Below are 26,835 nucleotides of genomic sequence, written 5' to 3'. Positions count from 1 at the left end.
AGTCAGAGAGGAATTTTATGGATTGAATGGTTAGAAAAGGTTCCTGAGCTGATGCCATATTAGAACGGAACTGAATCAAGTGAGGGAATAAATCGTGGCATTTGTCTCAAGGAATAGCATTCCAGATGGATGGTTGGAAAATTGCCAAGTCCTTAGGGAACTCTCTGATTGGCGTGTTGAAAAAGAGTTGAATAAAGACAGTGCTACCTGAGTGGAGTAGGTGGGCAGAAATGGAGTCCAAAATAAGAAAGAGAAGTCAAATAAGGTTGTGCTTTTATACCATTATGACCTTGGACTTTTTTTTCAGAATGTAATGGAAATTCATTAGAAGTTTAAGTAGGCATATGACAAGATTTAACTAACACTTTCTAAAGTATCATTAGATTGTGTAGGGAATGGAGAGAAATGAAAGCTGAAAGATGATTCGTTGGTAGGCTATTGCAGTAGTGTTGGTGAGAGATGATAGTATCTTAGGCAACAACATTGTCTTGGAGGTTTAGTGAGAAGCGGCTTGATTAAAAATATAATTTGAAGGTAGAATGAACAGCACTTGTGAAGGGATTTAGTAGGAGATGTGAAGGAAAGACATAAAGGATAACTTCAAGTTTAGAAGTGAGTTCATTGATGTCGCTATCATTGAAATGAGGTTATTCAGGAAAGATCACCTTTTCTGTATAGTTATAAAGGGAAAAGATTGTTTTCATTTTTCTGCCAAGGTTGTAGAAGATGAAACGGCAATTGACATTAGCCTGCATACAAACTCCTTCACAAGTTGATGCTATTTTGGAAAAAAAAAACCAGTGTCTTGGGGAAATAATTGTGTCCTTGACAAACGGTTGAATGGGGTGTGTGTGTGTGTGTGTGTGTGTGTGTGTGTGTGTGTTAGAGAGAGAAAGAGACTGCCTAGTACTGGATAACTTGCCTCAAATCTAAAAGTGATCCACAAGTGGCATATGGAAAAGACAAGGGGCATATTTGCCAATTTTTGATGGGGAATTACTTAAATTGAGTATCCACTTGAGAGGGTGTGCGTCTGTCTTGAATTCTATGGGACTTGAAGTACTAAAAACTTCACAAGACTGCCTGGAGACCTGAGGTAATTTTGTAGTAAGTTATATAACTCAGATTTTAGAAAGGGTAATGCTGGAGAGTGAGGGATGGGATCTAGGGGCGAGATCAATCCCTTTGAGTGTGAATGGAGATTCCCAATAGGTTAGGAGACATTTTATAAGGCGGAGGTTAAAAGAAAATAGGTTAAGATAGAATAGTTTAAGGTGAGCTGAGGAAAGGGGATTTAGAATAAAAGCTGTAACCATGGTTAAAATTTATTTTTTACTATTTTCTTTCAAAACTTAAGAATAAAATATTTAGTTCATAGTTTTAACTATCCTCTTTTGATTTACTTATTTGTGCATTTCTACAGCCCTTCAATAAAGTCTGACACACATATACAACACTGTGTGATTGTGCTGTGTTGTAGAAAAAGGGATGAGATAAGGGGCCAAGAGGAAGGAGACCTGCTCCACATTTACCTCCAATATTTCCTGGTTCTCTGAGTACATGAAAGCATTATGTTAAGGGTGACCAAGTCTGAAACCTGCACCATGTCCTGTAGCAAACCTAATAGTGGCCCATGGCAGAGATGAGAGCTTAGAAAACATGACAGAAAATAGCACAAATCCAATGAGTGATTTACAGAAATTTAAGGGGGAGATGCTGATACTGATATTGGAAAGAAGCATCTCTGTATCAAAATGTGAAAAGTGGACTGTAATTAGTGTAATGAAGTAGTGGTCTCATATAAAAAAGGATATTTCCTTTAATTGAATTAAATTACCAGTCCAGGCACCGTGGCTCATGCTTGTAATCCCAGCACTTTGAGAGGCCAAGGTGGGAGGTCCAGGAGTTTGAGACTGGCCTGGGCAACATGGTAAAACCCTCTCTCTACCAAAAATACAAAAAATTAGCTGGATGTGGTCCACAGCTGTGGTCCCAGCTACTCCGGAGGCTGAGGTGGGAGAGTCACTTGAGCCTGAGAGACAGAGGTTGCGGTGAGCTGACATCATACCATTGCACTCCAGCCTAGGTGACAGAGTGAGGCTCCATTTAAAAAAAAATAAAATAAAATAAAATAATAACTAAATTACCCATGTAATATTTGTTAGTAACTTCATTTCAGTAAGATGTGGCAAAGTGTCATATGAACATCTACTTTTTTCTTCAGCCAGTTTTTTACTTAAAATGTAGGCTCTCTTCTAAAACATCTCACGTACCCCATAAATATATACACCTACTATGTAGCCACAGAAATTAAAAATTAAAAAATTAAAATTAAAAAATAGGATTCTTCTACCATAGTTTCTGTGGATCACTCAAAGCATAAAGTATTCAGGAAAGTAACAGAGAAATCTTAGGCCTTCAACTAGAGCCCAAAAGGACTTTATTTTCCCAGTGAGAAAGGGCATCGAACATGCTTTATCTTCAGGTACAAAGTGTGTTTTGTTTGGGTAAGGATGGAGATAAACATAGTCATAGATAAAAATCTTGTAATGTTAAATAAAAATGTGAGTTATTTAAACATCCATCAATAAAAACTTAGATTTTGTTATACTATATTTGATTTGTCTGCCAGAAGAAAGAAAAGCATTAGCAATTCGATTATAAATATTCTACACGAACTTGAGTGAGTCCAGACATCTATTTTACTATTTTCATTTAATTTGTACTATAGAGTAGGGTGCAGTGGCTCACGCCTGTAATCCCAGCACTTTGGGAGGCCGAGGCGGGTGGATCACCTGAGGTCGGGAGTTCAAGACCAGCCTGACCAACATGGAGAAACCCCGTCTCTACTAAAAATACAAAAATTAGCCAGGCATGGTGGCGCATGCCTGTAATCCCAGCTACTCGAGAGACTGAGGCAGGATAATCGCTTGAACCCGGGAGGCAGAGGTAGTGGTGAGCTGAGATTGCGCCATTGCACTCCAGCCTGGGCAAAAAGAGTGAAACTCCGTCTCAAAAAAAAAAAAAAAATTGGTAGTATAAAAGTTCATGAGACAAACAATTTGTGGGGATTAACACTTAATTCATAAGAAATATCTCAAATTTTAAAGTTAAAATATTTCAAAACAGCAAGTTAATATTAATCATACACTTAACATTATGAAATAAATATTGTTACATTGTCAGATTTAAGAAAGTATGACTAGCTAGAATTATTAGAAGTGTTTTATTATGAAACAACAATTTACACACAGCAAAATGCCTACCTTTTAAGGGTACAATATGTATATCTGGGTAAGTCTAAGTAATTTTAGGATAGAGTGTATTTCCATTATTTCTTTCCACTCAGTCCCTATTCTATACCCCAGTTTCAGGTAACTAATGATTTGCTTTCTATCACTAAAAAATATATTTCATGTCCTTAGAGATTCATAGGTATACAGCTATATAGAATGTATTCTTTGGTGGCTAGGTTCTTCTCAGCATATTTTTGAGATTTTTCTATATTTTTTGTGTGTATCAATAAAATTAGATATATATATATAAAATTATTTTTATATATCACAATTTTTTTTAACAATTCACTTCTTAATTGACATAGGTCATTTTCAACTTGGGCTTATTATAAATTAAACTGCTATAAACATCCATCTATAAATTATTGTGTGGGGATATATTTTCATTTCTTTAGAGTATCAAGAGGTGGAATTGCTGGTTCATAAGGTAAGCATATATTCAACATTGTAAGAATTGTCGAACTAATTTCTAAAGTAGTTGTACCATTTTCTACTCCAATTGATGATGAGAGTTCCAATAGCTTCAACTCTTTATCAACACTTTCTATTGTCAATTTTTTCAGGCTTAGTTATTTTAGGGGGATGGTATTTGTATTTGGTTTAATGTGCAGCTGTAACTAATTAACATAATGGCTTAAAACAACACAAATGTATTATCTTATGATTGTATGAATCAGAAATCTGATTTTTTTTTTTTTTTTTTTTTTTTTTTTTTTTTTTTACTAGGCTAAGATAAAGGTGTTGGCAGGGCTTTGATCTTTTCTGGATTTGCATTTCTCTGATGTTCATTGATATTTTTATGTCTTTGTTGGTCACTCATATTTTCTTTACCGAGGTGCCTGTATAAATCATTTGTCTATTTTCTGTTATGGGATTTGTCTTCTTATTTTGTCTTGTGAGTGTTCTTTATATATTCTGTATACAAGTCTTTCACCTGATATGTGTATTGCAAAAATTTTTTTGATCTGTGGCTTTTCTTTGTTAACAGATACTTTCAAAGAGGAGATGTTCTTGTTTTGATGACTTTCAATTGCACTAATTAATTATGGTTGATAATCTTGGGATGTAGACAAATAAATATTTTTTGTGTATTTTAGTACTTCTGTATATTCATATAAATGTCAGAACCAAGTTGTCAATTTCCTTTGGAGAAAAAGCTTATAACACTTTTATTTGAGATTGCATTGAATCTGTAGTACAATGTATAACAAAATAAATAAATAAACACACTAATAATATTGAGTTCTCTAGTCCCAGAATAGCATATATCTCTAAGTTATTTAGGTATTTTAAAAAATTTTCTTCAATAGTTTGTATACATCTTGATTACCCTATGTTGCACTTATTGCTAAGTATTCAATCTTAAGTATTGATACTATTATGAGAAGTATTGCTCCTTTAATTTAATTTTCTAATAGCTGGTTACTAGTATAAATAAACACAATTGACAATGGTGTATGGATTTTTATCCTCCAACATTTCTAAATTTATTAATTCAAATAGATTTTTGTAAATTGATTAAAATTTCTATACACAGGATCACATCATCTCCTAAGTTAAGTGTTACTTATTTTTTCTTAAATTTGCATGTCTTCTAGTTAAAAATCTCAGGAGTGGTGGACAAGATGGCTGACTAGAAGCAGCTAGTGTGTGTGGCTCTCAAAGACAGGAACAGAAAGGGTAAATAAATAGAGTACCTTCAACTGAAACATCCGGGTACTCACACTGGGACTAATCAAGGAAGCAACTCGACCCACAGAGAGCAGTGAAAATCAAGGCAGGACAATGGCCCATCCAGGGGTGACACAAAGCCAAGAGAAACTCCCACACCCCCTCCTCCCCCAGGGAAGCAGTGAGTAAATGTGTGACCCTGGGAACCCATGCTTCTCCCATGGATCTTTGCATCTTTGGGGTCAGGAGATGCCCTTGTAAACCCATTCCACCATGGCCTTCAGTCTAACACAGAACTACATGAAGTCTTGGCAGAGCCGCTTCTCAGCCACACGTGGGGATCAGGGAGTCTTAGATACCCAGGCTTTCTGGGTTTCCCTGCAAAAGTAGCTGCAACTCTAGCAAAGCAGGTGGTTAGATCCCCAAATATACTCCTAGAAAACAGGTTCAATCTAGGGGACTGAGCAGTGACAGTCTGCAGGCCCCACTTCCATGCCACCTTACAGGATAATATTCACTGGCTTGGATTTCCAGCCAGTCACCAATAGCAGCGTGGCACCTCCCTGAGACAGAGCTCTTAAGTGTAGGCGTGGGTTGCCTCCTGTGCTGTTTGGGCAACTTAGTCTTTTAGGCCTTCAGGCTTTGGAAAGTCTGAGGTGACCGAGGGTGGGGGTAGTCCCCCAGCACAGTATACCTGCACTGTGAAAATATCGACAGACTATTTTGTAAAGCAGGTCCCCAATTCCATTCCTCCTCACTGGGCAGGACCTCCCAGCTGGGGTCTCCAGCCACCCCCACCAGTGCTCTCTGGCTGACAGAGATTTAAAACCTCCCTGAGATGGAGCTCTCAGATAGAGAGGCTGGCCACCATCTTTGCTGTTTTGGTGACTTTGCTATTCTGGCCTTCTGAATTTGGACAGTCTAAGGCGACCAAGGGCTAATGTGGACCTCCCACACAGCACAGATGAGCTACAAAATTATGGCCAGACCGTTTTTTAAGCAGGTCCCTCATGCCGTTTCTCATCACTGGGTGGAGTATCCCAACTGGGGTCTCCAGATACCCCTGCTGGTTTTCTGCAGCTGACAGAGGTTTCGTAGCTCTCTGAGACAGAGCTCCCAGAGGGAGGAGTGGACCACCATCTTTGCTGTTTGGTGACTTAGCTGTTCCAGCCTTCAGGCTTTGGACTGTCTGATATGAACTGGACACCCAGCATAGTACAACTACTCTATGAAAATATGGCCAGCCTGCTTTTTAAAGTGGGACTCTGATCCTATTTTTCCTCTCTGAGTGAGATTTCTTAACTAGGGTCTCCAGCCACCTCTTACAGGCGTGTTAGGGCCAGAAACAGGTCTGTACTGCCTGGGATGGAGCTCCCAGAGGGAGGTTGCCATTTTTGCTGTTCCGCAACCCTCACTGGTGATACCTCCAGGTGCTGGAAAATCTAAAATGACTAGAGACTGGAGCAGGTCTCCAGCATATAGCAGCAAGCCTACAAAAAAAAAAAAAAAAAAAAGAAAGAAAAAAGAAAAACACTGGTCAGACAGTTATGCAGGTGCTCATTCTCATATCTCCTCGCCAGACAGGTCCTCCAGGCCTGTGCCTCCAGCCACCCCCCCAACCATAGCTATCAAGTCAGTAGCAACTCTCTGGACAGAGCATCTAGGTGCAACTGAGAGCCTCTCTATCACTGCCTCTGTGGTGGAACTGCCCTTGTTACCTTCAGACTAATGAAGGAGCAAAGACCTTAAGTGCCTTATCCACACCTCCAACAAACTGCAGTTGACCCAAGGAAAGGAGGTCAGTCTGTCTCCCACACATCTTACCCACCCCAGGGTAAACCCTGGCTTGGGCCCACAGCACAGCCCCTCCATCCTGGGCTGATTGCACTGAGAGATTGGTGACCTGCATCTCTCTGGGTTGGATACCCCAGGAGACAAGCAAACACCCTTGGCCACAACCTCTGATATAGTCCCTTCCTTTGCTGCCTCCAAGTTGGGGAAGGAACATAAACAATGAGATCACCGCAGAACTGCAGTAGGTAGCCCAGGAGTCGCAAGCTGCCATCTACAGACAGCACTTAAAGGGGAGAGGAACCCACAATTTCAGATTATTGAGAAGCATCATGGCTGCAACTATAAGGAAACATAGGGGAGCTACAAAACAGAGCAAGAGTCTACCAACTCACCAATGAGCCTAAGTGCCACCTACTGGATTATAGCCCAAAGTCTCACACCAAATATACCTTACTACCATACCCTTCTCTAAAACCAGAGAGAAGAAGTTAGCTTCAAATAAAGGCCCAACATAAAGCCTCAGCCCAGTGAAAACATCCGGAAAGAAGTCTATTCACTCTACTCAATCAACACTGCAGATAAAGGAACACCCACATGCAGAGATGAGAAAGAATCAAAGCAAGAACTCTAGTAACTCAAATGGCCAGTGTCATATGTCCTCTAAATGACTACACCAGTCCTCCAACAAGAGTTCCTAACCAGGCTGAAATGATAGAAATAGAATTCAGAGTATGGATATGAACGAAGATCATTGAGATTCAGGAGAACAGCAAAGCCCCATCCAAGGAGACTAAAAACCACAATAAAGCAATATAGAAAATGAAGGAACAAATCGCTTCTATAAAAAATAATCTAAAGGGTCTCAAAGAACTGAATAACACAGTACAAGAATGTCATAATGCAATCACAAGTATTAACAGAATAAATCAAGCTGAGGAAAGAATCTCAAAACTTGAAGACTGGTTTTCTCAAAACAGACAAAAATTTTTTAAAAAGGAACGAGCAAAACTTCTGAGAAGTATGGGGTTAGGCAAAGGGATCAAATCTATGAATCACTGGCATCCCTGAAAGGGAGGAGGAGAAAGCAAAAACCTGGAAAGCATATCTTAGGATATTGTCCATGAAAACTTCCTCAACTTTGCTAGAGAGGCCAACAGACAAATTTAGGGACTACAGAGAACTCCTGCAAGAATCTACACAAGAATATAATCCCAAAGAAATATAATCATCAGAGTTTCTAAGACCAAAATGAAAGAGAGAAAGTAAAAGGAAGTTAGAGAGAAAAGGCAGGTCGCCTACAAAGGGAACCCCATCAAGCTAAGAGTGAGCATCTCTGCTGAAATCCTACAAACCAGAAGGGATTGTGAGCCTATATTCAACATTCTTAAAGAATTTTGTATCTGACCAAACTAAACTTATCAAGCAAAGGAGAAATAAGATCCTTTTCAGATAAGCAGATGTTAAGGGAGTTTATTACTACCAGACCTGCTTTACAAGAGATCTTGAAAAGAGCACTAAATATAGAAAGGAAAGACCACTACCAGCTAACACAAAACCACACTTAAACACACAGGCCAGTATCACTATAAAGCAGAAATGCAAGCCAACATAATAACCAGCTAAAAACACAATGGAATAATCAAATCCACACATACCAATACTCACCTTGAATGTAAATAGGCTAAATCCCCAACTTAAAAGGCACAAAGTGGAAAGTTGACACCCATCTCACATGTAATGGCACACATAGGCTGAAAATAAAGGGATGAAGGCAACACAGGAGCACTCAAATTTATAAATTTATAAAGCAGGTTCTCAGAGACCTACAAAGAGACATAGGTTCTTACACAGTAATGGGAGACTTCAACACTCCATTGACAGTTTTAGACAGATTACCGATGCAAAGTATTAACAAAGACATTCAGGACCTGAACTCCACATTGGACCAAGTGGATCTGATAGACCTCTACAGGACTCTGCAGCTCAAAACAACAGGACATACATTCTTCTTATTGCCACATGACATATATTCTGAAATTGACCACATATTTGGACATAAAACAATCCTCAGCAAAGGTGAAATAACTGAAATCATACCAAACACACTCTCAAACCAAAAATAGAAATCAAGACTAAGAAAATCACTCAAAACCGTGCAATTACATGGAAATTAAACAACATGCTCCTGATTGACTTTGGGGTAAATAATAAAATTAACACAGAAATCAAGAAGTTCTTTGAAACTAATGAGAACAAAGAGATAGCATACTGGAATCTCTGGGACATAGATAAGGCAGTGTTAAAGGGAAAATTAATGGCACTAAATGCCCACATCAAAAAGTTAGAAAGATCTCAGATTAACAACTCAACATCAAAACTGAAAGAATTAGAGAAGCAAAAACAAATCAACACCAAATCTAGCAGAAGAGAAGAAACCACCAAAATTAGAGCTTAACTGAAGGGCATCAAGACATGAAGACCATTGAAATTATCATTGAATCCAAGAGTCTTTTTCTAATTTTTAAGTAATAAAATAGGCCACTAGCTACAAAAATAAAGAAGAGAGGATCTAAATAAAGACAATAAAAAATAACGAAGGGAATATTACCACTGACCCCACAGAATTAAAAATAATTATCAGAAACTATTACAAACACCTCTATGTGTACTAACTGGAAAAGCTAGAAGAGATGGACAAATTCCTGAACACATGTATTCTCCCAAGACTGAACCAGGAAGAAATTGGTTTCCTGAAGAGAACAATAATGAGCTCTGAAATTGAATCAGTAATAAATCGCCTATCAACCAGTAAAAGGCCCAGAATCTGATGAATTAATGACCAAATTCTACCAGATGTACAAACAAGCATTCCCCTTGAAAACCAGAAATAGATGAGGATGCCTTCTCTAATCACTCCTATTCAACATAGTATTGGAAGTCCTAGCCAGAGCAGTTAGGCAAGAGATAAAGAAATAATGGGCATCCAAATAGGAAGAGAGGAAGTCCAAATATTTCTGTTTGCAGATAATGTGATTCTTTATCTAGAAAACCCCATAGTCTCAGCCCAAAAGCTCCTTCAGTTGATAAAGAACTTCAGCAAAATTTCAGGATACAAATCAATTTACAAAAATCACCAGCTTTCCTACACACTAGCAAAGGCCAAGTCACGAGTCAAATCAGAAAGGCAATTCCATGCACAACTGACACAAAAGAATAACATTTTTAGTAATACAGCGAACTAGGGGGGTGAAAGATCTCTACAATGAGAATTCCAAAAATAGCTCAAAGAAATCAGAGAAGACATAAACAAATGGAAAACATCCTATGCTCATGGATAGAAATAATCAATACCATTAAAATGGCCATACTGCCCAAAGCAATATACAGATTTGATGCTATTCCTATCATACTACCAATGGCATTCTTCATGGAAATAGAAAAAAAAAACTTTTTGAAAATTCACATGGAATGAATAAAAAGTACAAATAGTCAAGGCAATCCTAAGCAAAAAGATCAAAGCTGGAGACATCACATTACCTGACTTCAAAATATTCTACAGAGCAACAGTAACCAAAGCAGCATGGCACTGATACATAAACAGGCACATAGACCAAAGGAATAGAATAGAGAACACAGAAATAGGGCCAAACACCTACACCTATCTGTTCTTCAACAAAGCTGACAGAAACAAGCAATAGGGAAAAGACTCCCTGTTCAATAAATGGTGCTGGGATAACTGACTAGCCATTTGCAGAAGACTGAAGCTGGACCCCTTCTTACAACCCATACAAAAGTCAATTCAAGATAGATTAAAGACTTAAATGTAAAAGCCCAAACTAGAAAAATTTTGGAAGACAAACTGCACAATACCATTCTGCACATAGAAATGGGCAAAAATTTCATGATAAAGACACCGGAAGCAATTACAACAAAAGTGAAATTGATAAGTGGAATCTAATTAAAATTGGGAATTTCTCCACAGAAAAAGAAATTATCAAGAAAATAAACAAACAACTTACAGAATGGGAGAAAATTTTTACAAACTATACATCCAACAAAGGTCTATCTGGCATCTGTAAGGAACTTAAACTTATAAGAGAAAAATAGACAATCCCATTAAGAAGTGGACAAAGGACATGAACAGACTTTTCAAAAGAAGAAATACATGCTGTAAGCAAACATATGAAAAAAGCCTCAATATTACTGATCATTAGAGAAATGCAAATCAAAACCACAGTGAGATGCCATCTCACACTAGTCAGAATGAAAAAGTCAAAAAATAACAGATGCTGGTGAGGTTTTGGAGAAAGGGGAATACTAATTTAGACTCTCAGTGAAAGTCTAAATTATTTCAACAACTGTGGAAAGCAGTATGGTGATTCCTCAATGAGCTAAAAGCAGAACTACCATTGGACCCAGCAATTCCATTATTACTCAGAGGAATGTAAATACTCAGAGGAATGTAAATCATTATACAATAAAGACAAATGTACACAAATGTTCATTGCAGCACTATTCACAACAGCAAAAACTTGGCGTCAACCTAAAAGCCCCTCAATGACAGATTGGATAGAGAAAATATGGTACATATACACTATGGGATACTATGCAGTCATAAAAAAGAACAAATTCATGTCTTTTGCAGGAACGTGGATGGAGCTAGATGGTATTATCCTTAGCAAACCAATGCAGGAACAGAAAACCAAATGCCACATTTTCTCACTTATAAGTGGGAGGCAAATGATGAGAACACAATGAAAGAAACAACACGCACTGGGGTGTTCTTGAGGGTGGAGTGTGGGAGGAGGGAGAGGAGCAGGAAGGATAACTACTGGGTACTGGGCTTAATACCTAAGTAATGAAATAATCTGTAGAGCAAACCCCCTTGACACTAGCTTACCTATGTAACAAACATCCACATGTACCTCAAAACCTAAAATAAAAGTTTAAATAAAAAATATCTGGTACAATATTAAATAGAAATAGCAAGAGTGGACAACTTTTGTCCTTTTTCTGATCTTAGGTACAATATTAGCTATAGGTTTTTAGTGTACAGTTTATATCAAGTTGTGAAAGTTATTTTCTTTTTCTAGTACACTGATTTTTAAACTCATTAATAGGTGCTGAATTTTATTAAATGATTTTAGAGTCTATTGAAAAGGTAATAAAGATTTTGTTCTTTATTCTTTTAATATGAAAAATGCATTGGTTTATTGTTAGATGTTAATATTAGTCTTGCATTTCTAAGTAACAAATTTCGATCATAGTGTATTGCACTTTTAGGTATCATTTGAATCAATATGTTAATATTTTGTTAAAGATGTTCACATCAATGATCAGGCAAGATATTATGTAATGAATTTTAAAACTGTAATCAATTTCATTCTGGTTTAGTTTAGTACAGGGTAATGGTGGTCTTATAAAATGATTATGGTATCCCTCTTCCTTTCTTAAAAAGTTTCATATTTGCATTATTATTTTGTCTTAAAAGTTTAAGAAAATCTACAAGTATTGCTATCTGAAGATGGCATTTTCATTGTGAGAAGGTTTTATACTGTGAATTAAATTTATTTAGTTGAAGTAGGCCTTCTCAAATTATCTATTATTGTGTCATTTTTGACATTTGTGCCTGTGTTTGTTTTATATTACTGTTTTAACAAAGTGCCATAAATTTAGTGGCATCAAGTAATACATTTTAATCTCACAGTTCAATATGTCAGAAGTTCCGGTTCAGCATGGTTTGGTGAGGTCCATTTGCTTAATATCCCACAAGGCCAAAATTAAGGTTTTCTTTTTAGAGTCTCTGAGGATGAATATACTTGAAGTTCATTTGGGTTTTGGCCAAATTCAACTCCAAGCTATTGTAAAGTTCAGTTCCATGTTTCCTTGCTGTCCATTGACTGTTGACTGCTCATAGCTCCTAGAGGTTGTTACATTCCTTCTCATGCTTTTCATGTGGCATCCCACTACCATCAACAGCAGTGGAAGGCTGAGTCCCTCTCAGGCTTCCAGTCTCTCAGAGCTCCTCTTGTGCCATCTTTCCCTAACCCCAGAATGAGAATATGCTCTGCTTTTAAGGGCCCTTGTGGTTAGATTGAAGCACAGTGATCTGGACGCTCTCCCTTATGGTTAATATTACTTATGTCTGCAAAGTCCCATTAGCAACATAACATATTTACGTATTTCAGAGATTAGGGGATAGATAAACTAGGAAAACCATTCTGCCTACCACAACAGCTTTCAAACAATGTGTTCATTTTATCTAAGTTGTATTAAGTTATTTTATATAAAATTGTACATAATTTGACCTTATGAATGTTTTAATTCCTGTAGGGTCAGTGCTGATGTCCCCTGTTTAATTTTCAAAGGTAAGTTTGTGAGCTTGTTTATTTTTCTTAATGATCAGTCTAGCCAGGGAGTTACTCAATTATTTTGATCTTAAACAAATTGCTTGGTTTTGTTGATTTTTCTCTATTATCTATTTTCAATGTCATTTATGTCCGCACTTATATAGAGTATTTCACTCTTTTGACATTTTTCATTGTTTCTACATACATTCTTTCTACATTAGGTTTGCATTATTCTCTTAAAGTGAAGGCTTAGAGAATTTGATTTTGTTAATAATATTGTTAAAACTCCTATATTCATGTTAATTTTCTATTTATTCTAGGAGTTACTGAGATAAGTGATTTTAAATTTCCAACTGTATTTGTGAATTTGTCTATTTATTGTTTTCATTCTGTTACTTTTTACTTTATGTATTTTGATATTCTGTTAAAGGTTTTGTAGACATGTCAAATAGTATATATTTATGATGGATCTTCCTCTTCATGTTATGATATGTGTTCTTTATCCTTGCAATATTCCTGAAGTCTGCTTTTCTGATATTAAAATAATCACTTCAATTATCTTATGCTTAGTTATATGTTTTAATATATGTTTTTATACTGATATGGTTTGCCTGGGTCCTCACCAAAATCTCATCCTGAATTCCCACGTGTTGTGAGAGGGACTCGGTGGGAGGCAATTGAATCATGCTGTTCTCATGATAGTGAATAAGTCTCATGAGATCTGATGGTTTTAAAAATAGGAGTCTCCCTGCATAAGCTCTCTCTGTTTGGCTTCTGCCATCCATGTAAGACATGACTTACTCCTCCTTGCCTTCCACCACGATCATGAGGTCTCCCCAGCCACATGGAATTGTTAATCCATTAAACTTCTTTTTCTTCCCAGTCTCAGGTAAGTCAAACAGTGTGAAAATGGACTAATACATATACATAGCTAAAACTTTTAATTTTTTTTACCTTTTTTTTTTTTTTCTTCAAAACAGAGTCCCATTCTGTCGCCCAGGCTGGAGTGCAGTAGCATGAGCTCGCTCACAGCAATCTCTGCTTCCCAGGCTCACGTTATCCTTACACCTCTGTCTCCTCAGTAGCTGGGACTACAGGTGCGCACCACCACACCTGGCTAATTTGTGTATTTTTTGTGTAGACCAGGTTTTGCCATGTTTCCCAGGCTGGTCTCACATTCTTGGGATCATACAGTCTGCCCACCTCAGCTTCCCAAAGTGCTGGAATTATAGGCACGAGCCACCATGCCCAGCCTTTTACTTTTAACCTCTTTATGTATTTATATTTAGTTTCCAATAGAATGTATTACTGTAGCTCTTTTTATTGGATAACTTTATATTATACTGTGTCATATAGATTAAATCATGTTTATCCTTAAAAATCAAGTACTTTGACATATTTTTGAACACCCAAAGATATGTTATCAACTTTAAAAACACGATTCTCAGGAGTTCTTCAGTAACAATCAAAAACACAATTGTGAGCTAATTAATATGGTCAGATTTTTTCAAAATATTAACTGCATTATGAAAAAGTAGTGGGTTATATTGTGGGTGAGAATTAGAGATTTTTTTGTTAGTTTTTTTTATTTCTTAATATCTTTACTTAGAAATTAGTTGTATGCATTTGTTTATGTTATTGTTTGATGTTTGTATTCTAATTAGAACATATACATCAAAGGACTGGATATATTCTCTTTTATTCATTCGTTTATACCCAGTTTTGGCCATAGTACTTTGAACATAGCATGTGGTGAATAATTGTTTCATAAATGAAAAACTAATGTTAATCTTGCTTTTACTAATGTTTTAGGTAATAACGTTTATCATGGAATTTTTTAAGTAGGTAAATATTATAACAAAAGTAAAAGGATGGATTTTACAAAGGGAAATACAATATTTTATTTGTCAAAAATTGTCTCACATGTCCTCTGGACTGTGATATAGTTTACTTTAAAAAAATAAGAGAAATGGTAAGTAATGAAATCTAAAATATTTAGAAAATGTTATTCTATGAAACGTGCAATTGGAAAATTATATTATTTAAGTACAGTGATAATTATAGAAGCTACTTTTTCAGGAAGAACTGTGGTTTCAAGAACTCATACAAATTTAGGTAGAATATTTTGGAGAACATAAGCACTATTAATGTAGTTACAAAACTGAGAATTGAAAATGTGAGTAGGATATTCAATAGAGAAAAAATACATTAAGGATATGCCTATCAGTAGAAATCAAGCTATGGAAAACCAACTGTATTAGTGACTCTGATGACTATGGGGAAAGTTGATTTGTCCTAAGGAAAATTTAAGATGTACTAAATATATAATTTGTTGATTCTATTAAATAGAAGAGGTGACTGATGAGCAATCATAAAGAAGAAGAGGTTTTATGAAATTGGAACATTGTTTCTGAAATAAAAGAAAATTAAGGGCTGAATAAATGAAATATCCAGGCCTAAATAACAAATTTATGTTCAAAATAATAAAAACTAAGAAATTTTCCAGAGTATAGTTCAAACAACAAAAAAAGAAAATTATGGAAAAGTTTTGAAATGTAGCATATAGGTCATAAAATCTCTCCATGGGAATTCCACAAGAAAAAAGAAAATAAGATAATCAAATAAATAAGATGATACTTAGTGCTTCAAATCTAAAGCCTTTTGGTTGTTGTCTTGTTGGACTTTTTCTTATTCACGTGTGGAATTACTCCATGTGATACTATTTTTCAGTTACTTGTATTTCAAATATCTTTTTTCAGTAATTACGTCCTGTATTTATTCGTGTAACTTTGTGTTTTTAAATAAAAACACAGCAAATGAGCAAAAATTTAAGCAGATTTATATATATTAAAATTTGTTCATATATATCTTTATAAAAATGCACATATATTGTATTTGTTGAAAATAAATTCTCTAATATTTTGCTGTCAAAAAAGTCTTAATTTTACATTTATTTTTGGAGGATATATTTGTCAATGTAAAACTCTAGGTTGACAGCCTCAAAAATTGCCAGTAATTGTCTTCTGGTATCCATTGCTTTTCATAAAAACAATTTGTAATTCTTACTGTTTCTTGGTATAGTTTTTAAGATTTTCTCTTTATTGTTAATTTTCACCCAATACCATTTGACCATGACTGCCAAGCTTTGTTTTTCTTTTATTAATTCTCCTTAGTATCTTCTGATTTTTTTTTTTTTTTGGATATATAGGACATCTGTTTATCTTAAAAACTTCTCAATTTGAATATTTTGTTGTCATTCTTTTTGTATTATCTTTTTGGACTCCCTTATGCACATGTTAGTAGTTTAACGTCAAACTGTTTTTAAATACTCTATTCTTTTTTTTGTTACTTAAAAACAATCTTAATGTTTCTGTTTGAATAATTTCTGTTGACCTGCTATCAAATAAAATGATTATTCTGTATATTCATTCTGTTATTAAGCTTGCTAAAATAATTATGAATCTTTAATATCATGTTTTTTATTTCTATAATTTCAATTTGGAATTTTTAAATATGGTATGAATCTCTCTGTTAAAATTCTTTAACTCTTCAGGCATATTGTTTAGTTTTTGCTTAAATGTTTTAGCATATTTATCATCACTGGTTTTATGGCCCTGTCTGATACGGAAATATTTGAAACAAAATGTCTGTCTTTGGTTTTAGTTTCCGTTTGTCTATTGCCAATGTGTCATGTGCACTCGCTTTTTTTTTTTTTTTTAGCATATCCCATTATTTTTTATTGAGTGTCAAACATTGTGTGTGCAAGAATAGCAGTGACTTAAATATTTTTTACATCCAGAAAGCAGGAGATTTTTGCATCTGTCAGGCAATTCACGTGAGGAGAATTCAATCAATCTAGATTATTGCTTGGCTGATTTGGACTTTGATAGTAACTCTTTATAGTCGCATTCAGTAGTCATGCAGTCTTCTAATTTGTCTGCTTGACCTTCAAACTTGAGAAAGGTGCTGGGGTCACCCATCCAGGGTAATTGTTAGAGCCCTGTGCACAGGGTAGGCAGGCTCTATGCACTTGTACTCTCAACTGGTAAGTCTCTGTTAGGTCCCCTAGTCTATAAGCAGCAATAGATAAATTTGGCTTATACTTAGTCTAAGGCCTGGAGTGCGGGGAGGGTTTTTCTCTATTTTCTTACTTTGCCTCCAGACTTAAACGGACCCTATGCCCCTCCATCTCTTTAGAGGAGTATTCTTTTGGTATTCCTGTCCCCCTCAGTTGTGCTTTACAGCTGCTTTATGGTTTTCAGTGTAAAGTGTAAGGTATGAACATGCTTTTCTCAGTTTTTATTTTCTACCCTCAGACTTAAGACAGACTCATGTGCCTGTAATGCTGAGGTTGCTTTTCTTCTGTTTTTTCCTGACTTACCTACCCCCAAATTTCCCCTCATCATTCAAGAAAAGTCCATGAAAAAAAAAAAATAATAAGTGGTAAATGGAGACTTCCCTTGTTTCTGAGGTTCACAGGATTTGAAACTGTAAGCCCAGTTACTTCTCAGGGTTTAAGAATTAATTACAACGTCAGGTTAGTACTTGTGACTTTTATCTTTGGTGGTTTCCTCTTTTTTCCACTGATTTGGCAAACGTGTTGCAGCATGAGTTTTATCCCTCCTAGAAAGAGTTTGTCTCTTCTTGTAGTATTTTGATTAGGTTACATAGTGAACTCAGCCCTCTGGGGCATTAAGATATTCATAATTTTGTAGATTTTATGTTTTGTTCCAGTCGGAAAGGGAAATGTATTCTCCTACTACTTCCTATATCTTAAGCAGTGCACTTTTTTCATTATTGAGTACTGGATATGTTCCTTAATATGTAGAAAATCAAGTTCTATTTAAAATATTGTTTTCTTAGTTATCCAGATTTTCTGTGTTACAGTGCCCCCCACTATCAGAATATCTACTAAAAACTATGGATGGAAAATAAGGTCATCTTCATCTTTTAAAGCAGAGTCCATAGATATTTCCTAAAATTGATTGAATTGAAAAAGCTATTACTTTTAATATTAGTTACGGTTATGGGTTTAACTTTCAGAAGAATTGTCACTTCAGGGGTGTTCGACAGGATAGTGGACTGTCTTTTATTTTTTAATTTGTATCATTTTGTAGTGTTTGATTTTTTAACATTATGTGTTATTGTTATCATAAAAATATTTTTTACACACCTTATCTATAGGAACCAGTTTTGGTTTGATTAGTGAGTCAAAAGCTGTTAGTGAAACAAAGGTGATCACAGCTATTTGAGACTGATATTCACCTGATGCGCAAGTAATGCTGGCTTGGGGTGCGCAAGTAATGCTGGCTTGGGGTCATGCCACACATGTAGATCATGAAACTGAATTCAATAGAGACAAAATTTCAGATTTCAGAATTGTAAGTTAAAAATGAAGCAAGGTTGACCAGGTGTGGTTGCTCAGGCCTGTAATCCCAGCACTTTGGGAGTCCAAGGTGGGAGGATCACCTGAGATTGGGAGTTCGAGACAAGCCTGACCAATATGGAGAAACCTGTCTTTACTAAAAATATGAAAAATTAGCCAGGCATGTTGGTGCATGCCTGTAATCCCAGCTACTCGGGAAGCTGAGGCAAGAGAATCATTTAAATCCGGGAGGTGGAGGTTGCGGTGAGCCGAGATCATGTCATTGCACTCTAGCCTGGGCAACAAGAGAGAAACTCCGTCTCAAAGAAAAAAAAAAAAAAGATATGAGGCAAGGTAAGGTCTAGGGATTTGCACAAGTAAGAGATGAATCCTGAGTGTCCCAGAGTTGAAATCTGACCAGCAGAAGCAAAAAAATAGATAGATATCAATAATCATCAAATCTAGACAGTATATTCAATGATCAGACAGGGGAAATGTCAATTTGAAGCAAGAACTTAGGTTGTGCCATTTTATTATATCACTTATATCTGTCTCCAACATGAAATATGATGTTGTATAACCTGTCTGCATAATACAGGTTTTGGGCACCAATATATTTGAATAAACTGGAAAAAAATAAAACATTCTTGTCAATTTGGCACTTCAGGATACTTTGCTAACCATAAAATACATGAATTTTTGAATATGTATGTAAAATATGCTGAAAATTATCAGGTTCTTTTTCTTTCAAATCTATATTGAAATTATTAAAGATAATGTTATTGTAGACTTTTGTTAAAAATATGATAAATTGTGTACTACCTTGCATTTGTACTTAGCTGTATCGATTGACCTAAAGTAATTAGAGAATAACTGTTTTAACATTGACTTTTTCCATTAGTGATTTTAAAAGGTACCATAAGAAGATACAAGTAATTACTGTTTCAGTTTTTAAAATCACTAGCAAAATTAATCTATGACATAGATCCAATAGCTAAGAAATGAGAAATGAATGCAGCTTCTATATACTTTCAAAAATCATTACATACCCATTTAAATTAAAAAGCTGTTAAATAACAAGCACTAGATGCAACAAGTATTGCAAGAAATTGAAATATCTATGTCAAATAATGTGCTATGTAATAATTTCATTTCTAACATTTTAGCATACACTAGAAATATAAATGATGTATACTAATTTGAGAGCTCTGAGAGGGCAAGCAAATGATAAGAAATCACATATCTCACAAAATAAGAATTTTACAATGCTAATATTTGGGTTCAAATAAAGTATGAGCAGTATCTAGTTTCATAATGTGTATGTTCATATTTGTAACAAAAGCTGTTTGTTTGAAACATTACACCCCACATAAATTGATTACAACCTAGGGAGCAAAATTTTATGATTTGCTTGAATTATTATTCTGTGGTTAGTTCTCATGGTTTAAATGAATAATTGAATCATAAAATGTAGAGCTGGAAGCAATCTCAAAGTCACCTTTTCCAACAGTGCAGAAGCAATAGAAACAAATGGAGTCTATCAGATGGCTATCAGTCTTGTCATTAAAAATTTCCCTTAAGAGAAATTTACTGATTTCCCTGGATGCATGGCTCTGAGGTTTGATTGGCCTGATTACCTTGAAACTATGTCTGCTGCTTGACTAAAAACTTAATAATGTTAAAAATATCAAAAGCTTTTGGAAAGTTTGGATTCCTTATTCACTCCTCTATACTCAATGTAGCACTGGAAATAAAAATGAGTTTTCAATTTCTTAAGATGATCTCCACTTGCATCCTTTGCCTCTTTGATTCTTTCTTTCATATTTGATCTCTCCCAAATTCCTTTCCAATTGGTCTTTCTTCTCCAATTGGTCTTCTCCAATTGGCTGTGTTTACAATAAACTTTTCCTAGTCCCCAAAATCTTTCCTCAACTCAAGATAACCTGTAAGATAAGTGTAGATAAGTCTAGACTTACTTATAAATAGGTTACTACTTATTTAGTTACTTATAACTAAGTCTAGATTCATCTACTTACTTATAACTAAGTCTAGATTCATCTACTTACTTATAACTAAGACTTAATTATAATTCTAGACTTATTTATGCTTTTTAGTTAATAATAACTTTATTTACTGTCTTATGCTAGAAATTCTATACTATATCATTTCTCTTTCTTTTTTACATCTAATTTAACTCTTAACCCTTTCCTATTGGATCGTTACTCCATTCATTAAACAGTCATTCCTACTACGTCCCAAAATCAATGATGGTTAGAAGACTGATGGAACACTCACAAGGTTGAGAAGGAGAAAAAAAGTCTTTGTTTTACAGAGTATATTTTATTATTCTATTAAAAGTTCTCCTTTAGAGGTCATTGGTAATAGTATAACTTTTAAACAGTCATAATATATATCTGACTCGGTCTTTCAGGAATATATGACCTATTTGACTTTCTTGAGGATTTTTTTCTGCCTTAGTTTCCATGAGTATAAATCTCTCAAGGAATGCAGGACCATATCAGTCCACCCAGGAACTAGTCAAAAGTAAAGTAGCTAATAGCAAACTAAGTTAATTTCCTTATCTACACTACTCTTGATGTCTAGATTCTGGCAAAATAACATCAAATTTCCTCTCTGGCTTTTGGCAGCTCTGCTGCTTGACATGATACGCTTTCTCCTTCAATCTCAAATCTTCTTTTTACTTTTTTATGCTTCTATAATAGTTCACAATCAGTTGACCAAGCTTTAACTTACCTTTTGTTTTTTATTCTCTTTATTTTTGACTATATTATGGATTGCTGTAGAACTATCTTTCTATGGTATATAAATTATCATGTCATACACTTGCTCAATTTTTTTCAGACTTTTCATACTGAGACATAGTAAATAAAAATAAAGCATTCTTCCCTTTCTAATTCAAAATTACTTGTTTGTATGTTCTCCTCCCAACTCCAATAGGGACGATGTTTGTGTGCATGAACAAATATACACACGTAGACACAAACATACACATGAGTAAAAGCTCAGTGAAGAGAATGACTTAGTTTTGTTCACTCTTGGACCCCCAAACATGTAGTGCCATGCTTGGCATATGTATTAGTTTGTTTTCACATTGCTATAAAGATATTACCTGAGACAGGATAATTTATAAATGAAAGAGGTTTAATTGACTCGAAGTTCCACACAGCTGTGGAGGCCTCAGGAAACTTACAATCATGATGGAAGGTGAAAGAGAAGCAAGCACCTTCTTCACAAGGTGGCGAGAGAGAGAGCAGGTGAGGAACTGCCAAACACTTTTAAACCAACAGATCTTGTGAGAACTCACTCACCATCATGAGAACAGCATGGGGAAAATTGCCCCAGAATCCTATCAACCTCCTACCTGGTCCCTCCCTCGACATGTGGGGATTACAATTTGAGATGAGATTTGGGTGAGGACACAGAGCCAAACCATATCAACATATATTAAATGATAAATAAATACACTTTAGATACATGAATACATAAATGAGGCCGGGCACGGTGGCTCATGCCTGTAATCATGCACATCTCCAGATCTTTGAATAAAGTTAGTATTTTGAAATACACTGTGATCTGCATAACTTCTAGAATACCACTGTTTACTCTTGGTGCTGCATATATAGGTCGAAATAAGAAGCAGAGTTCTAGTTTTCTCCATTTGCTCAAGAAAACATTGGGTGTGAGAGCATTTGGACATTATTTTCAATATTTCATTCAATGGCATTAATGCATTTAGCTTCTGCCTGACATGTTTTGCCTCCCCTTTTCTGTGAAATGTAGTTGTGATTCTATTGGTACTTTGAGTTCCAGCTCAAATGCTCTCATTTATTCATTCTCCTTAGATCACTCTTGTGGAATTTTGTTTGTGTTTGTGTTGTGGGAAAATGACTGGCTGGAATTGCAGAGGACATATTTCCCCCTAGAATCATCACTTGCTAGACCCGTTAGTATTTTAAAGAGATATAATGCCTTTACCATTATATTCTTCATCTGCAAAATCAGACTATTTCCTTTTTTATACAACAGTGAATACAGGTGTTCCGGTTTTTTGTTTTGTTTTGTTTGTTTTTTTTTTTTACTGTGTGTGTTTGATTTGGAGAGTAGAGAAAGTAAAGTGTGGCACGTGGTTTCCAGGTTATTGTCAGAAAATATATCTTCAAAATATCTCCAAAACTGTGATAAATAGCATTTATATTGGTTTGCCCAAAGCATATGCCAGATTTCTATAGCATTGAATGCAAAAATTCCTGCAAATGCATTTTGTATATGAAGATCTTTCTTTAAGCAATAGCACACATTCTCAGGACTTCTCTGTTTCATTAATAATGATATATCAGTAGAAAAGTCTGAGAAGCAGTGTCTCAACAGTTGAAATTATGACAAGCAAATGTGAATTTAAACTACATTTTTTAACTGAATTGTACCTTGACATCATCTCAAGGGTGATTATAGAAAAAGATGAATAAACTCTTTTATTGTGTGCCCTCAAGGCTATGATAGGAGATAACATTCCGTGACTTCCTATAATGTTCCACTTATATATAACAATAGAATAAATTTATTTTAAGCCTATATTTGAAGAACAAGCTGTCAATGCAGCAACTTATTTTTTTAAGGACTTTGTGCACATCAAAGATGTGCAGGTCATCCTAAAATGAGGAAAACAGATTCAATTTTTTGCATGCATGGTCAGTATGTCAGCCCTGCTCTCCAGATACGTGTTTGGGAATGTCAGTGTATATGTGCTTTATGGTATAATATTCGGGATTATAGAATTGCTGACCATATCTTAATGTTCTACTCGGAAATTGCACTCAAGAGAGTAAAGAGTATGTGAGATATAAATATTTCATGTGCATATAATAGTATACTGTTATACTATAATATATAATGTATATAATATTATTATATAATAAGATAAATATTACTAGCAAATGATTAAAGTTCACTAATAATGATGAAGGTGAAGTTATTTTACAGTTGGATTTATTACGTAAAAATATTTTAATTGAATCTCATAAATTAATATGATCCCATTTTTTCAAAAAAAAGTGAAATAATTCAGAAATACTCTTTTGCAGTGCTGATTTACAAAGAGAAACAGAGAAGCAAGTAAGGGAGTATGAGTAATGAAAACAGACAAAGAATGAAATTGTGAAAGCAGAGAATAATATTCTCTCACATATACTTTTTGGTGTTAAACATTAGATTTTAAAAAATATATATATTTCTGTAAACTCTGTCCTTGTCTGCAAACACTGAAATTTATTTTTCTAAATTTTCCTGGTATGGTCATTTACGAAGTTAAGTTCTGGAGATTGATTAAGGAATTGGAAGCCTAAGGCTTGCTTTTGCACTACAAACATTAAACAGCAATTAAATTTTTACATTAGATTAATACAAATACAGTGCTGCTTACCTATGTGTAATTCCTAGTGCATCTCCTCAAGTGCTTCTGTGAGATACTAACTCAATGAAGTAATGAATGCCATGTATGTGTGTGTGGGTGTCTGAGCAAATATATACATACACAAATATCCATCTCTCTATATATATGCATATATATGTATATATACAGGTTGTGGCATGTATCTATTTTTAAAAATCTGATTTTCTCCTTTAAACATCAAAACTTATGAGATGGATTCTTCTTACCTTATCTACTACAGTGTATCACATACCTTCAGCTCAGTTCACAAATAACATTTTTTTTCCACTATGAATAAACCTAAACACTAAATGAATAAAATGTAGTAACTATAGGCTTTTTAAAGTCTTTTTAGCTCAGGTTCAAAGGCTTTTAAATACATGATTACTGCCACAGGAAGAAGCTTGTGTAAAAATATATTATTCTCTTTCAAATGCCCCATCTTATCTTTCTCAATCATATTTTAAAGATGATTTGATATTAAAAACTGTTTAACTGAAAAAATTACATTTACTGAAAAAATATTTGATGTATAAAATGGAACAAAAAAGAAAAGAAAGAGAATGAAAGAGTGAGGAAGGGAAGGGGAAGGAAGGAAGGAAGGAAGGAAGGAAGGAAGGAAGGAAGGAAGGAAGGAAGGAAGGAAGGAAGGAAAGAAAGAAGGGAGGGAGGGAGGGAGGGAGGAAAGGAGGGGAGAACAGTTTGAGGCCTGGATATTGAAGGCCTGGAAGAAAGAGAAGAAAAATGAAATAACCATTAATCTCCCATCCACAAATAATTACATTTTGCTCTCTTTTTAAAATATATTCTTATTTTCCATTTAAAAGTATATCCATTACTTTTAATCAGTTTTTATTTTTACTCTTTTTTTTATGAAGATAACTGTTCTCAAACATGGAATTATTAATAGCTTCATGGTATTGCACTGTGTGTGTGTGTGTGTGTGTGTGTGTATGTATACACATACAATTTTACTATGTTATTGACAGATATTTAGCTTATACCTTTTTTGAAATCTTTGGTAATGTACAAAGAATACTTCCTTGGAATTAAAGAATGTCCATTTTCCAAGCTTTTGATATATATTTGGAAATTACCCTGTAGAATATTTATTTCTATTTCCCTTCTCATCAACAGTAAAGAAAGTCTCTGCTTTGCAAACAATTGCAAAGGTGGGTAATTTTAACAGTGATGATGATGGTGATGATGATGCTATTCCTCTAATGTAAATGTAGTAACGATAATATTATTACATTAGAGGAGAAGCATATTTAACTTTTATTTACATGTACTATATACAGAAAGTGAGTATCTCTACTTCTGAAAAGTTTGTTCATGCACTTTCTCAATTTTCTTATACTGTGTTTCAGTTTTTCTCTTTCACATGTCTGTGCAGTATAAATATTATGGGCATTTGATATTCTCTTGTCACATATATCACAAACGTTCTTCTCAGCCTGTTTTTGGCCTATGCTAATAATGCTTTGTTTTGTTTTTCATCTCAGATCTTTGATGTCTTATTTGGAAAAGTCATCAGCCAAGATAAACGTTAACCCATGGTTTATTCTTGTTTTTTAAGAATTTAAATTATTTGATATATAATTCTTTAATCCATGTGCAACCTTGTTACATATAATCTACTATAATACTTTCACTTTATTTTCCTCAGAGGTAGTTAATTGCCCTAATTTATGTATTAACTGCTCTAGCGTTTCTTCACCAAATAGAAACTAGCTGTATATCTATACTAAATGTATACGAACATACACATGCACCCACACCCACACACACATACACATTCATTTCTGAGGTTTCTAATTGATCCCACAGATCTGTCTTTCTATTTTGGTACCAAAGTCATATTTAGTTCTCCATTACTGAGTCTTTATAATTGGTTCATTAAACTAATATATTGGTTCCTAGTGGTAATGGAAGTTATTTTCAACTCTGAATTATTGTTGTGTTCTATTATGTAGATTTAATAATTTTAAACTGTCTTTTTTTCATTACTGGAATAAAACATTCTAAGTAAGCATTCATCATCCTTTTAATGTAGCACCAGATTTGATTTACTGATGTTTTTATTTAAGATTTTTCATCTGTTAGAAATAATTTTAAAGAGTGTGTTGAGGTATAAGCTTTATAATATTCTGTTATTAGAATTACTTTTACTTCATTCCAATCATGTAGTTTGTTCTCATTGACATTAATTATTTGAACTACATTTATAAAGTTACACAGATACCTCTCTACTCTGCAGAGATTCTGATTTTGGTCCAATTACCTCCAAAGGCCTTCAAGCTCCAACACTTTGGTTTTTAGTTCACACCCCCATATTCAACTATGCTTTCTCAAAACACACTTTACCTGGGTGACTGCATCTTGAGAGATTATAGCCGGATGGCAGTGTATAGAAAATATGTTGTGTTCTTGAAGAGTTGGAGCTTTCTGAATAAATTTCACTAAAAACATTGGTCCCTGGGCTAAAAGCAAGCCTTAAGAGGTTAACATTCACTTGCTTGGATACTAAAAGAACTCCAGAGAGATTTACCTAGCTCCCAAAGTATGTGTTTCTATTTCAAGGGAAAATGTGCCCAGGATCTTGGAGATATCCCTAGATATTAAAATTCAGAAACAGAGGGGTGTATCTGGCCCTTAGAAAAATGCGTTCACAGGCCAGGCGCGGTGGCTCACGCCTGTAATCCCTGCACTTTGGGAGGCCGAGGCGGGCGGATCACGAGGTCAGGAGATCGAGACCATCTTGGCTAACACGGTGAAACCCCGTCTCTACTAAAAAAAATACAAAAACCTAGCCGGGCGAGGTGGCGGGCGCCTGTAGTCCCAGCTACTCGGGAGGCTGAGGCAGGAGAATGGCGCGAACCCGGGAGGCGGAGCTTGCAGTGAGCCGAG

Source organism: Papio anubis, chromosome 3, assembly GCF_008728515.1.
Source record: "Papio anubis isolate 15944 chromosome 3, Panubis1.0, whole genome shotgun sequence".
NCBI classification, from domain to species: Eukaryota; Metazoa; Chordata; class Mammalia; order Primates; family Cercopithecidae; genus Papio; species Papio anubis.
This window is presented reverse-complemented; position numbering follows the sequence as displayed.